This window comes from Fukomys damarensis, unplaced genomic scaffold, assembly GCF_012274545.1.
Source record: "Fukomys damarensis isolate Sample0158 unplaced genomic scaffold, DMR_v1.0_HiC HiC_scaffold_36, whole genome shotgun sequence".
Classification (NCBI taxonomy): domain Eukaryota; kingdom Metazoa; phylum Chordata; class Mammalia; order Rodentia; family Bathyergidae; genus Fukomys; species Fukomys damarensis.
Genome location: NW_022900948.1, coordinates 47,705,856 through 47,719,746, shown reverse-complemented (window position 1 = coordinate 47,719,746; position 13,891 = coordinate 47,705,856). Strand labels below are relative to the sequence as shown.

Here is a 13,891-nt window from a genome sequence, read left to right as displayed (position 1 = left end):
CCCCACTTCCGGCCCCACGCTGTCCGCCAAAGTTGGGGGGCGGGGCTGCGGCGAGAGCTGACGGGGAACTGGGCTCTCTCTCCCCAGAGCTCACGGACCCGTGGCGCCCTTCGTCGCGATGGCCGGTCGCTGTTCCTGAGTTCCCCGTTCACACGGGCCGCCGGACCTTACAGGAGGCCCCTATCGAGCGGGGCGCCCTCGCGCGGCCCTTCCGGAAGGACAGACCGGAGGGCGCACCCGGCCGGGCCCATCAGACTGCCTGGCCGAGTAACTCGAGACCGGCGACATGTGGCCCAAGTCTCCCCAGAGCGAGGAGGGCCACCCCCCGGCCGGATTCCCTGGTCTCGGGGGACAGAGCTGGGTCAGAGGCAGAATTTGTCATCTGATTAAGTTGAGAGACCCCATTCCCGTCTGAAGACCGAGGACTGTCCTGGAGGGTGGGGGACAGCGCTGACAGGCGCGCGCGCAGTCTCAGGCTGGCATTTCACGATCCGGGCTCCTTCCGGGCCCTGGGTTCTCCTCGCTGTCCGGGGACCGCGGCAGGTCCCAGCCCTTCCCGCAGGGACTCGGCTGTTGGCGGAGGCGCACGCCTGGCTGGGTGACCACCCCTCCTTGCTACAAGCCCAGAGAGGGTCCTGGGGTGGCCTCTGCAGTCAGGCCGCGCCCCTGCGCACTGAGACGGAAGGAGGCCCAGTGCCGGGCGTGGGCTGTGGAGAGTTCCGGAAGGGGCTGGCGGGGTTGAGCGGACTCCTCACAGGTGCAGAGAAGACTGGGCCCCGGGCGGACCCCCCCCCGCATCTCCGGTGAATTTGAGGGGCCAAGAGCAAGGCGAGCTCCAGCCTCAGCTGAACCTGCGCAGGCACCCGGAACACCAGCCGCCCTATCTCCCGCCCGAGGCCCGGGCTGGCCTGGCCCCGGGGCAGCCCCTCAGCGGCGTCTCTAGCGCGCCCGCTTCGCCGCCTTTGGCCTTCCCGAGGCCGCCGCCCGACCGAGGTGTCAGCGCGAGCGCTCCTCTGCTGCCCCCTGGTGGATCTGAGGGCAGAGAGACCCAGGCTGAAGGGGCTGCCCTGGGTCTGGAGGTAGAATAGAGAAAATACAGGTAGGTAAAAAAGAGGCAAGAAAAGTCGGAATTTTAAAATTGTACCTGGAGCTCAGGACACAAAACTTATTCAAGCCTTTTTCTCTTCCAGGAATCTCCAAAAAATTCCTACGTGTCTTAAAGACGCAATAAGCCTATAAATTGGGCTCTGAGCCTGTGCTTTTCACCTGTAAATTACTTTCTCCCCCAGGCCTCCACCGCAAGGAAGCAGCAATTCTCAGCTTCAGACAAAGGCGAAAGGTTTGCTTTCTGGCCCAGTTGCTGGATGGATGACCTGAGGAGCAGGACATGCATCCCCGACCCCCCAAGCCCCTGGAATTTACCTGGCTCCTGATCACAATACTCTCTCTCTCTCTCTCTCTCTCTCTCCCCTGCATTGTTTTTTTGACACATACTTTAAATTTCCATCTAATAAACCTCTTTGTGTTTCTAACTGCCCAGTCCTGCTCAGCTCAGCCGAAGTCCAGGACACCTCCCTGGTCCTAGCTCCCGATCTGGAGGTGGGGACGGCCCTCGGGAGGCTCCTCGGTGGGACAGATGTGAAGGAATGAACAGTGGGGCAGAAACTATCCTGAGAGCGTGCTCGGGTGTAGCATGCAGATGGGGGAGAACAGTGGGGTGCGCTGACCCAGCCACCACCTCTGCCACAGCCTCGGGCTCAGCCATGTGCAGGTGGAAGGGGTGACAGATACCCCGGGACTGGACAGAGCCAAACCACAAGGGAGCTAACGTCACCAGCACCTTGCAGGGTCATCCGAGCCTGCGTTACTTCCCCCCAGGCCTAACCCACCAACAGGTCCACCTGATCATCTGCTCTAAGCTTCCTAGCGTAGGCCAGACACCTGGCCCTGCCCACTGAGGACCAGGGCTTTTGCATTTGCTGTTCCTTTAAATCCCCACCTGAGACTGACCTGGCCAAGGTGACAGCCTGCAGAGGCAGGATTTGAACCCACATCTGAAAGCAGAGTCATTGTCTGCAAGGCATCTGGCTGAGTGATTTGCTTTGTTTGATTTGCTTTTTTAGGACGAGATGATGATGCAGTCTCAAGGGCGGCCGCACAGGGGAAATCTGAGTGTACAACCAGCCCAGCTCTGTCCTCACAGCCTCGGCACAGAGTTGCCCTCACTGAGCGGCAGCAGTGAGGGCGGTTTTGGAGCAGGGACACCATGCCCCTTTGTACACGGTGGGCTTGGGAGCTCGAGATGCACACCCAGACCTCCACACTGTCACCTTCGTCCGTTCCCCAGGGAACCACACAGCTGCACCAGCCCTTCTCCCATCCCTGGTTTCCCCAAGCAAACCCAAGACTCACAGCTGAGCTCAGGGCCCATGTCCCACAGCCAGGATCCCAGGAAGGCCAAAGCAGCAGTCCGTCCCTCCTCCATTCCTCCACCCGCCCCATCCGTTCTCCCCAAACCCTGCACCCTCCCCTCCACACCTCCCTGCACTCATCCCCACACCCCTCAACCTCCTTCCGACCATTCAGCCTCCACCCACCCATCCCTGCCACATCCCTGTCCATCCTCCAGCCAGAAAATATTTCCTGAGCTCTGGCTCCATTCATGAGGGAGGAGAAGAGGCTGTTTCCACGCTTCCCAACATGACTGGGTGAAGGAATTATTCCTACATCCAACCCCGTGAACACACATTTTGCAAATTCCGTTTGGAGCTGCATCATGCAAATCCAGCTGTCACAATTTCCTGGGAAGTTATAGGTGTAGAAAAAAGACCATCTGGCCCACTGGAGTCAGAGTGTGCCTGCCTAGGTTGCTGGGTGTGGAATCTTTACATTTCATCTGAGAAGGCAAAATAAAGACTTTCTGCTGCAAGCTGCTTCAACTTTCTAAATTAAGTCCAGGGATGTGGTCCATGGATGGGACCCTAAGCGGTGGTCTCAGCAGGTTTGCTAGGTGTGGCTGTGCTTGAGCGCCTTCTCAGGGGCGACTGGGGACAGCTGGGAGGTACTGGGGGCCTCCCTGAGGCTCTTGTTGAGTCAGGGCAGCCTGGGCTCGGGTGCTGGGGTTAAGGCTGTGCAGAGTGACGGGGCTCACGGGGTGCACTCCGACGTCTGCAGCCTTCTCCCGGCACATCAGGTCCCTCCATGCAGCTCAAAGGGAGGCCCAGCCCCACCGGGGGTGGCCAAGCCTGCTCAGCTAAACCCACAGGTGACTTTGGACCCAGTGCCATCGAGCATGTTCCTGGCTGACGCAACTATTGCACACTGGCAGCTTAGGGAAAGGGGGAGCAGCACCCCACAGCGTCAGGAGCCCACAAGAGCCCAGGGGGAGCCTGCATCTCAGCCACCCTGACAAGTGTCCAGTTCCCCTCCAGCGTGGGCCTCTCTAGGCCTTCCCCAGCCAGGGGGCAGGCGCTTTGCCAATCCCACCTGCTAGACCCCATGGCAAGCTCTCCAAACCCCGGAACCTTTCTGCCACCCCACAAGGGACCCCAGTCCCTCCGTTGTTATCGCCTAGTCCACCAGCTCTGGAGTTCTCTGCCTCTGTGAATGTGCCTGACCTGGACACTTCACACACAGCACGACCCCGTGCGTGACCTTTTGTGCCCGGCTTCCTGCTCTAGCAGGATCCAAGGTCCAACCCGCCGTGCCACATACCGGGAAGTCCTTCATCCCTCCTCACGGCTCACTGAAAATTCACTGTGAGCAAATCAACTTCAGCAGCCAACTACTTAACCCTGTATCCCACTATACATCCGGGGAGATGCAGTGACCCCCACTGAGTGACCCCCACTGAGTGCCCCCTACTGAGTGGTCTCCAAGGTCCACCAGGCTTGGCGGGCTGCGAGGAAGGGCACGTTGGGGCCGGCCCAGGTGCCTTGGTTCCATCTAGCGGAGAAGCCAACATTCTAAGCCTGGAAAGACTGAGCCCAGGCCCCTCCTCAGCCGGAGAGACTGCAAGGTGGCCTCCTGAGACCTGGAACCCAAAGAGGGACCCCAAGGTCTGGCCTGTCTGGCCTGTGCTTGGGGCTGACCTTGGAGAGCCTGGGGAGTCTCATGTGAGTGAGGGCAGGACAGCATGACCAGGGCAGAGAGCTGGACTCAAGTCTCCAGCTCTGTCTAGGTCAAGAGCAGTGCTGGCCCAGGGCCTCCCTAGCAAACAGCTTCACACCTCACCCGCTTTGATTTTCAGACATGTAGAGTGTCCCTGCTGTGGGGTGCCACGTCCTCAGATTATTCCACCCCCATGTGCTGGAAGGGCCACAACGCAGGGCAGCCAGTACCCCTGCCACCCACAGGTCCTCGGCACCTTCCACGGCTTCCCAGCGACCTCAGCCACCTCGCTGCCCCTGCATGGTCTGGAGGTTCATGCGCACACCCTGCTCTGGGCCTGCACACGGAGGCCCCTTGGTGGTTGCCTGGCCCCAGGGTGGAGAGGATCCCTCAGCCCTGGCTGCTCAGCACTTCACCACGCACCCCTGCAGCCCCTGGGCACACTGTTCTTCCCCTCCCCCAGACCGAGGCCTCCCCTCTGCTGTTCCCCAGGGCCAAAGTGCAAGCCAAGGTCCATGGTCTGTCCCTCCCCGCCTGCTCCTCATGGCTCTGCTCCCGGGCACTGGATGCCGGTCTGTCCTCGCTGCTGCCCTCATGACAGGTCTTTGCTGACACTGCTGGCCTGGAGACCTCAGCCCAGCTGTGCCCTCACCTCCTACCATGGCGGCCAGAGCAGGGCAAGGAGCCCAGACCTGCCCCAGTCCAGGAGGTCCCGGTGCCCTGAGCCCCCACACCTCTCCCGCAGGTACAGTCCATCCTGCTGAGCCCCCAGCAGCCCCCGTTCTCATGTCGAGTGCCTGCAACTTGCTCCAGGGACTGGCTGGCCTTGCTTCAGCTGGCGTGGATGTGACAAGTGGCAAAGGCACACCTGAAGAGGGGGCAGGAAGGGCAGCTGTCAGAACCGTGGGCATCTGTGACCAGTTATGGGGCTGGGAAGCATCGGAGAGCCCTGGTGATGCTGGGGTGACAACCCCGACTCCCAGCATGTGAAGCGGAGGGCCCGCAGGCAGCACACAAAGCACTGTCATCCACTCTAGAAACACTGGGCGGCTCTGACAATGCCAAGTTTTCCGGCCGGCATGGCTTCTTATCCCGTCAGATCCCCGGCTGGGGCAGCAGGGCTGAGAGACCCGAGCACTGGGAAATGCCAATGCCCTGCCCCTTGGAAACCTCAGGGCCCGCAGAAGTGGCCGCTCCTGCCTGAGAAAACCTGGTCAGGCCCTCACCTGGAGGCCACACCTCCGCCTCTGGCAGACAGCACCCGGGCCAGACATGCTTAGGACTGAAACATCACATCAGAGCCATGGCCGTGGAGCCTTTCCCCAGCTCTGGATCCTCCGGTGACTCACTGGGCTCAGCCTCCCAGGTGACGAGAGGGAACGACTGAACGCGCTGTTGTGCCTTTTGCCCCTTTTCCTAAGACAAACAGTATTGTCATTGCTTTGAGCCGGGACTTGGCCAAATAACCAACTGCACAGTTTCTGTGTCCGGATTTCTAACAGGGCGTGTGGTGGACTTGGAAAAGAGGTGTCCCTGGCACATGAGAATGGGCTCATGCTGGGAAAAGGTCTTTGCAGGTAAGGAGCTCACCCTAGTTCATCTGGGTGGCCCTAAGCCAACGAGTGTCCTCACAGGGACACAGGAAAAGAGAAGCTTACACAACCACCGAGCCAGAAACGGGGTGACGTGCTCACCAGCTGCCAGGACAGAGAGCAGAGCCGCCCACCCAGTACCTCCAGGAAGCGCGACACCGCCCACAGCCTGCTATCGCCATCACCCCTCGACCCCCAGCACCGTTACTGGAAGTCACCAAGTTTGGGGACAATTGTGAGAGCAGCTGCTGGAAACTGATGCCAAGCTCTTCCTGCAAGCAGAAGTTCAGGAGCAGGGACCCCAGCTGCTCCGGATTCCAGGGAGCTCACAAGCCCAGGCTCTGGAAAGCACAGGAGTACTGATTGCAGTGCTAGGGCCGCAGACCTGCAAGCTTTCTGCCCGTCTGGGCTCTTTTTGAAAACCCTGCTTTCTTTGTTGCTGTTGTTTGGTTTTGGAGGCAGGGTCTCGAGCTCACTTATGTAGCCCAGACTGGGCTGGAACTCACAGCGATCCTCCTGCCTCAAACTCCCGAGTGCTGGGATATGACAGGTGTGCACCACACCCAGCTCAGTGTTGGTGTTTCACCCGAGTCACACTCCCCATGTGGGCTGCACTGGGGTCCTGCTAGCTGGTCCGAGACTGGGGATGGAAGTTTCCTGTTTTCCCAACACATGGAAAATCCACTCTATCCTCTTTACCCACTCAGGAACCCCAGCACCGACTCCCCACTTCCCTGCCCTCTTAGCAATTACCTACTGTGGAAATTAGAAATCACAACAGTGCTAAAATGAAGCATAGAGGGCTTCATTTGGGAGTGGATTTTATTTTTCGAGTCAGGAAAATGCAGACTGGCCTGGGCAGTCCAGCAGGGTAGAGGCTTTTGTAAAAAGGACAGTGCTCCTTGGGGAAGTTAAGCTGGTAACCCGGAGCGTGGTGGCCAGCACAGTCCTGCTGGTCATAAATTCTGTTAAGTGAGCCAGACATAGTGGGGCACGCCTGTAATCCCAACAGTCAGGAGGCTGAGGCAGGAAGATCACAGCAAGCTCAAGGCCAGCCTGAAATACATAGTGAGATCATATTTCAAACAACAAAACAGGGTGGGGCATGTTAGCTCAGCGGCACAGTGCCTGCCTGGCAAGCTCCAGGCCCTGAGCTCAACTCGGTGCCAAAACAAAACAAGAAAACAAATAAATTCTGTACATTGCTCCCCCAGGCAAGAGTCAAATGCTGTCTCATACTCTCTCTCAGGCCACGGAAGGTATTAGGAGAGTCTGAGAAGTTGCTCTCTCCAGCAGATCCAGGTTTGGACAATTTAGGAAAAAATCTTTAAGGAACCTCTGTGTGGCTTGCCTTTATCCCCCCCACCCCTTTAGTACTAAGGATGGAACCCAGAGCATTTGCACTGAGCTGCATCCCTGGCCCATTTTTTAGTTTTTATTTTGAGACAGTTCTTGCTAAATTACTAAATTGCCTAGGTTGGACTGGCACTGGTGATCCTCCTGCCTCAGCCTCCCAAATGCTAGGATTGCAGACTGGTTTTTCCTAGTTTTTTTGTTTTTTTTTTTTTAATGAACTTCCTTTGTTTGTACATTCAGGATTTTTAATTACTTAGCTGGTAGAAAATTTCAATATTTACCTCACTCTCCTTTAAATTGTGTGACAATTTTCCCATAATAAAGTATTTAGAGACAAGCTTGGGTCAAAAGTGGATAAAACAGCAAACACCATCCCCCCAAAACTGCTGAAAAAAAAAAACCACTGTCGGGGCCTGGGGTTTAGCTCAGTGGTTCTGCCACCTGCCTTGCAAGCGCAAAGACCCAAGTTGGATCCATGGTATCAAACAAAAAACAAACAAACAAAACCACTGCCAAAAACCCCAAACAGGAAAACTCTTGCCTGTCATCTCCAATCAAAAGCACACAGTGTCCGTGTGCAGTGTCTGCTCTGGCGGGCTCTCTATGGCCATGCAGACGCCTTCTCCCTGGACAGCAGAGGCCCATGGTCATGTGGGCAGTGTTGCTTGCTTTCGACACTGACAGTTGCATGAGTACAGCTGTCCTGGTCCCGCCATAGAGAAGCTGAGCCTGTGACCCTATCACTAGCACCACTGCTGCAACCCCGGCATCTTGTACTGCAGGGCCCAGGCTGGCTTCTGTCACTCCCATAACGCCGCAGGACACTCTGCCTCTAAAGCCCCCATCCTGCCTCTCGCCCAGGACACAACCTGGAAAAGCAGTGGAGAGGAGCCGCCTCCCTGCCCACGGCAGGCTGGTCCTGGGACCTTCAGTGAGTGACGGCCCACCCCACCCTAGGGTGACCAGGACCCGCCGGCACCACCCTGTGCGTGCAGACATAGGCACAGCACCTATGCAGGGTCACACAGCCCCGCTGATGCCCCATGTGCTTGGGCTCCTGAGCCCCATCTTCCCCCAGCCCCCACCTCTTTCCAGATGTGCACCTCAGGATACCGGGTTGAGAGCAAGCGGGCACAATCTCTGCTTCAGGAACGACAGGAGATCGGCTCTGGACAAACCTGCTGCGGGGACAGCCACAGTGCGTGGTGCTGCACACCTGTGGCTCTGGCTTAGGAGGCTGAGGCAGGAAGATTCTGAGTTCGAGGCCAGCCCGGGCTACCTACAAACCAAACCAAAGTGAACCGAATAAAACACAAAACTGTCGCCGGGGCCACTGTTCTTAGTGTTTTCAAAGAATACAAAGATGGATGTAGGGTGGTCTGCAGGGGTCAGGGTGAGGTTTGAGCAGACCCAGGCAGGGCGAGGCCCCAGCCTGCCAGGTCTGAAGATCATGGGGCGGTGTGTGGTAGACGGACCTCAGCCAGATCTGTCTGAGGTCGCTCTTATGAGCAGCCTGTGCCGGGTGCTTTTGGAAGAAAGACCGCAGAGACGGTCTCGTCATGTTGCCTCCAGGGCAGAGGTCCCCACACATCGCTGCCATGGCTGAGGCTAAAGTCACCTGGGCTAAGCCATAGAGATCAGGTTTCTCCACTGTCCGGTGACCCCTCCTTTCCACGCTGTCCCGTCAGGAGGAGTCACTGAACTGCACACGCTGAGAAAGGCAGAATATGTGTGCAATTTACTTGGAATTTCACACACCAGACTTGTGTTCCTCTCCCATTGGTTTTCTTCAGTTATTTATTTAGGTCAGTATGAAATCAGGTGTATTTGTTCATCTATTTTCTTTTTTGCAATGCTGTGGATGGAACTCAGGGCTCTGAGCACATAGGCATGAGCTCTACCCGAGCCGCACCCCAGCCCTCGTGGCTTATTTCTTACACTTTGGGTGCTAAATCCAATGCCACTTTTATTCACAGTTCTTTTGCTCCTATCACTTCAGCTTTGGCAGTTGGGCACGCCCACAGGCTGACTTCTGTGTCCTTAGATATCCACCCCTGCCCTTCTGGGTGTTTTGTTTTGCTTTCTAACACCAGCTCATCTTGTGCATTTCCCACATAACCCTAGAATCAGCCATTTCTCCGAGTTGGGGGACTTCCTTTTATTGGAGAGTGGTGTTAGAAATCAAGACTGGGCAGCAGGTGTCCTGCTACCAGCCTGTGGCTGCCTCAAAGCTCCCTCCGTTGATAGAGCCAGGATACACACATGTGTCAATCAACCTGTGAAATGCACAAGTGTGACAGTCCATCTTAATTGTCAACATGAATGGCTTGAGAAACAAGTGGAAGATTAGTGACCTGCTCTTCTGGGTGGGTCATGGGAGCATGACCCCAGGGACTACATCTGGTCCTTTGCCCTTCCTCTTGGACTCTTCTGCTCTCTGCTTCCTGGAGGCCATGAGGTGATCTGCCTTCCTCCACCACACCCTTCTAGCATGGTATTTCTGCCTTGGAGCCAGCAGGCCATGGACTGAAATCTCTGAAACCATGAGCCGAGATAAACTTTTTCTCCTTGTATACGTCAGGTATTTTGTCACAGCAGTGGAAAGGTGAGTCATACAGCATGCCTGTCAACAATCCTATTCATAATCATCTTTGAAAATCTACACTTTGGCTTAAACTGGTGGCTCAAGCTTTAATCTACCACCACACAGATACTTGTTACCTGTAACTTCCACTCCCACTGGGGTAAACACAACTCCTGCATAACAGGGTCCACTCCTTTAGGGGTTGTCTTTTGCAGAGTTGCCTCCCCTTCCCTTGCCACACCTAAACACTCAGGAGGTTAACTGCTGAGTGTCTGTAGATTGACAGACCAGAACATGTGGCGACCCTCAGAGATAGTGCAATACTAACACCCTTCTTTCTCCACTAATTCTGTGCTTCAATCAATATGAGAAATTGTAAATTGCCTTGAGCTTTAACTTGCAGAGAACATTGTATGTGCTTGTCTAAAGAATTACAGGACCTAGCCTCAGGGAGGTCAGTGTCACTTGCAATGTTCTAGCTGACAAAAGGAAAAAGAAAAACAGCAGTGATTGTTAACCACAATGTGCCAAGTAAGAACTGCCTGGTACAGGGTGGCAAACCTATGGCACATGTATCTGCAGCCAGCTGTTTGTTATCACTGAAAGCTCTAAAAGGTTCACTGTCACTGGCTTAGCAGATTATTAAAGCTCTGGGTGTGTCTGGATGATTGACACACAGGCCACAAACTGAGGAGGGAAGTCCCGCCCTGGATGTGGATGGCACCAACCAATAGGCTTGTGGCCTGGAGGCAGTAAAAAGGGAAAGAAGAAAGTCTCTTCTTTATCTTGTTCAAAGCAGCTCTGGTCTTCACCATCACCCTTGGACATCTGTCCAAGTTCTTTCAGGCTTCCAGCACAAACTCTAGCTTTCCAACACAGGCTCACGCCAGACTCCGCAGTGTGCTCTGGCCCTTTGACCTTTGACTAGACCCTCCAGCTATCCAGAGCGCAGTCCACCATTTTGCATTCTTCCACAGGCGGTCATTGTAGGCCTATCTTGTAAATCCGTTATATAATCACACATATATTTTGTAATAAATCTTTTCCTTTAGTGAACCCTAACTGATACAAAGACACACTCTGGATGACAAAGACCTTGCCCGGCACATGCTCTGACTGCCCGTTGCTCCCTTCACCATCTCTCCTTCCATATAAAAGTCCTTTTGCACACCTGAGATCCCTGAAATAACCTCTTTGGGGAATAATAGCCTTCCATCTTCTCAAGGTGTCAACCCTTGAATAAACCTGATTTCCTTCCCCTCAACATTCCTTTCCTGAGTATTGGCTTTCAAGCAGTGAGTAGACAGACTTGGACCCAGTAACACCACCATCTGCCATCTTTTTACTTGCTGAGTGCCAGAATGCATGTATGGCAGTACCAGAATCTTCTTTTCTTCTTTGCTACTGGGGGTCAAAGCCAGGGACACCCTACCACTGAACTACATTCCCAGCCCTTTTTCTTATTTTGAGACAGGGTCTCTCACTAAGTCACTAAGTTGCTCAGGCTAAGCTCAAACTTGTGGTCTTCCTGCCCCAGATGTATGAATAGTTGAAATTACAGGTGTGAACCACCATACCCAGCTTTAAGAGGTTCTATAATGCGTCCTCTTTTCAGTTCCTAATATGTCATGTGTGTCCTCTTTTTTCTTAATCAGAAGTTTGTTGTTTTTATTACCTTCTTCACTGAGCCAGCTCTTGAATTTGCTGATCTTTATTCCATGTTCCTTTCCATTTAAATTAATTTCTTCTTTAATCTTTCAGCTACTTCTTTTGGATATATTTTTGCTGCTATTTTTCTGACATTTTCAGGCAGATGCTTCTTTAATTTTTGTTTTTGTACCAGGGATTGAGCTCAGGTCCTTGCCCTTGCAAGGCAGGTGGAGGAACCCCTGAGCTAAATCCCCAGCCCCTCACTGTTTTAATTTTTAACCATCCTTCTTTTCCTTTTTTTTTTTTTTTTTTTTTTTTGTACCAGGGATCAAACTCAGGACCTCACGCTCACAAGGCAGACACAGTGCCACTGAGCTAAATCCCCAGCCCAACCATCCTTCTTTTCTAATGTGTGCATTTAATATATAAATTTTCCTCAGTAAATGATTTTGGCTACATCCCACAAGTTTTGGGTTTTTTGGGAAGGGAGTTGGTACCAAGGATCGAACTCAGGACCTTGCCTTTCCTTTGCGAAGCAGGCACAGTGTCACTGAGCTAAATCTCTGGCCCCTTTAAGGGTTTTTTTGTTTGTTTGTTTTTTTTTTTTTTTTTTTTTGGTACCGGGGATTGAACTTGGGTCCTTGCCTTTGCAAGGCAGGCCACCAAACCACTTAGCTAAATCCCCGGACTTTGGTCCCTTTAAGTTTTATTTTTATATTATTTATTTATTTTGGTACCAGGGGTTGAACTCAGGACCTTGTGCTCTCGGGGCAGGCAGCGGCACCACTGAGTTAAATCCCCGGCCCCCCCATAAGTTTTAATATATATTTTTATAATCATTCAATTAAAATATTTCACCAGGCAAGATGTTGTGTGGCCACAGTCCCAGCTATTTAGGAGACTGCTCAAATCTAGGAGTTTAAGGCCAGGCCAGGCCGCGCAGTGAGGCTGGTTTCTGGTCTTGGCTACTATAAATGATCCTGTAGTTCTTGTGGCATGACAGCAGGTCCTTGGAGCCTATTCAACAGTGACATCACTGGGTCACAGGGTCACGCTGGTTCTAATGTTCTGAGAAAAATCCGCACTGTCTCCCCAGTGCCTGTGTGACTTCATGGCCGCCATCAAAGCTCACAAGGTCCCCTTTTTCTCCATAGCCCTCAGCATCTCTGGCTTTGACCCAGGTGATCGAAGCCACCCTACTGGGTATGCCGCGACCGTCTCACTGGGGGTTGATTTGTTGCTTGTCTGTGCTCCCTTGTGTTGAGGTGGAACCAGGGCCTCAAAAGCAACCCCCGACCCCGAGCTGCTCCATTGGCTGGCACTGCAGCCTCAATTTTCATGTCTCTGAGGAGTGCTGATGTCAAGCACCGCTCCATACAGCTGCTGCCTCGTATCGTCTCTGGGAAATTGTCTGCTCGGGTCCTTTGCCTATCTTTAAATCGGGTTGGGTTATTCGTTGTTGTTCCTGCTATTGAGCCATATGAGTCTGAAACACATTTTAGATAGGAACTCCTTATCAGAAACAGCCTTTACAAATGTTTTCTCCCACTTCACAGGTTCCCGTTTTGCTTTGTTGAACATTTCCCTGTTTATGCAGAAACAAAGCTGTCAAAGATCAGCTGACCAAGGCTGGGGATTTAGCTCAGTGGTGCCTGCCTGCAAGCACAAGGTCCTGAGTTCCGTTCTCCGGTTCTGCAAAACAAAGCAAAAAAAAGGTCAGCTGATGATGTGTACGGAGGTCTCTCTCTGAACCCCATCTGTCCTGTTGGTTCCTACGCCTGCATGCAGGCCAGCAGTGTATGTACAAGGCCAGACTGGGCTAATAGTGAGTCCAGGCCCAGTCTGAACTGCAAAGCAAGACCTTGTCTCAAAAAACAAAACCCAAACACCCTAAGTGGATTCTAGACGCTCACATGCACTCATGCGCACACCTGAGCGTGCTCACAGACACACACACACGCTCACCTGCCTCCTATGTCTCACCACATGATGCTCCACACCACCTGGGGACCCTGCCAAGCAGAAGGCTGTCATCGGATGCCACTCCTTGCTCTTTGCCCAGAATGTGAGACAAAATAAACCTATCTTCTTTACTTATAAAAGTAAAAAACAGACCCTGCATTCTACAGTTGTGGGTTCAGGGTTCTGTGGACGTAGGTGTCTATGGGGACAATTTCCTGAATTGGCTTTGGAGAAGACCATAAAAATAAAGCCAAGAAGGGAAAGGACAGGTAGGATGAGGGTTTCCAGGGCCCGGTGGAGGTAGGGCGGAAGGAAACTTGCCTTATTTTCCGGGGCTGCTTGAGCAGTCAGTGGAGCAGCAGGTGGGCCAGGCTCATCTCCTTTTGAGACTCTGTGCCCCCTACAACATTTAATTAATTAAAAATAATCGTATCCATTATTTCTGGCGAGATGATAATAGCAGCAGTAGGAAAATACTACCAGTACCGTGTCAGGACCCAGGATCGCGGTGGTGCCCCAAGGCTGGTCTCCAGCACTCGTCCTACCTGAGTCCCGACTTCTTCCCGCGCCTTTGCCCAGGCTCCGCCCCCGCCCCGCCAAGGCCCACGCGCTGCGTCGGTCCGGCGACGCCCCGCGG

At 53.8% G+C, this 13,891-nt stretch overlaps 1 long non-coding RNA gene across 2 annotated transcripts in view; it reads left to right on the top strand.

Moving 5' to 3' along the window:
- The window catches only part of LOC104851641, a 4,859-nt gene extending 1,936 nt beyond the window's left edge, over positions 1–2,923 (top strand). For both annotated transcript variants that reach the window (XR_777257.2, XR_777256.2), the window contains 2 exons: positions 88–1,099; positions 1,191–2,923. This is a non-coding gene — a long non-coding RNA (uncharacterized LOC104851641). The remainder of the gene's footprint in view (positions 1–87; positions 1,100–1,190) is intronic.
- Positions 2,924–13,891: the final 10,968 nt, after the last annotated feature.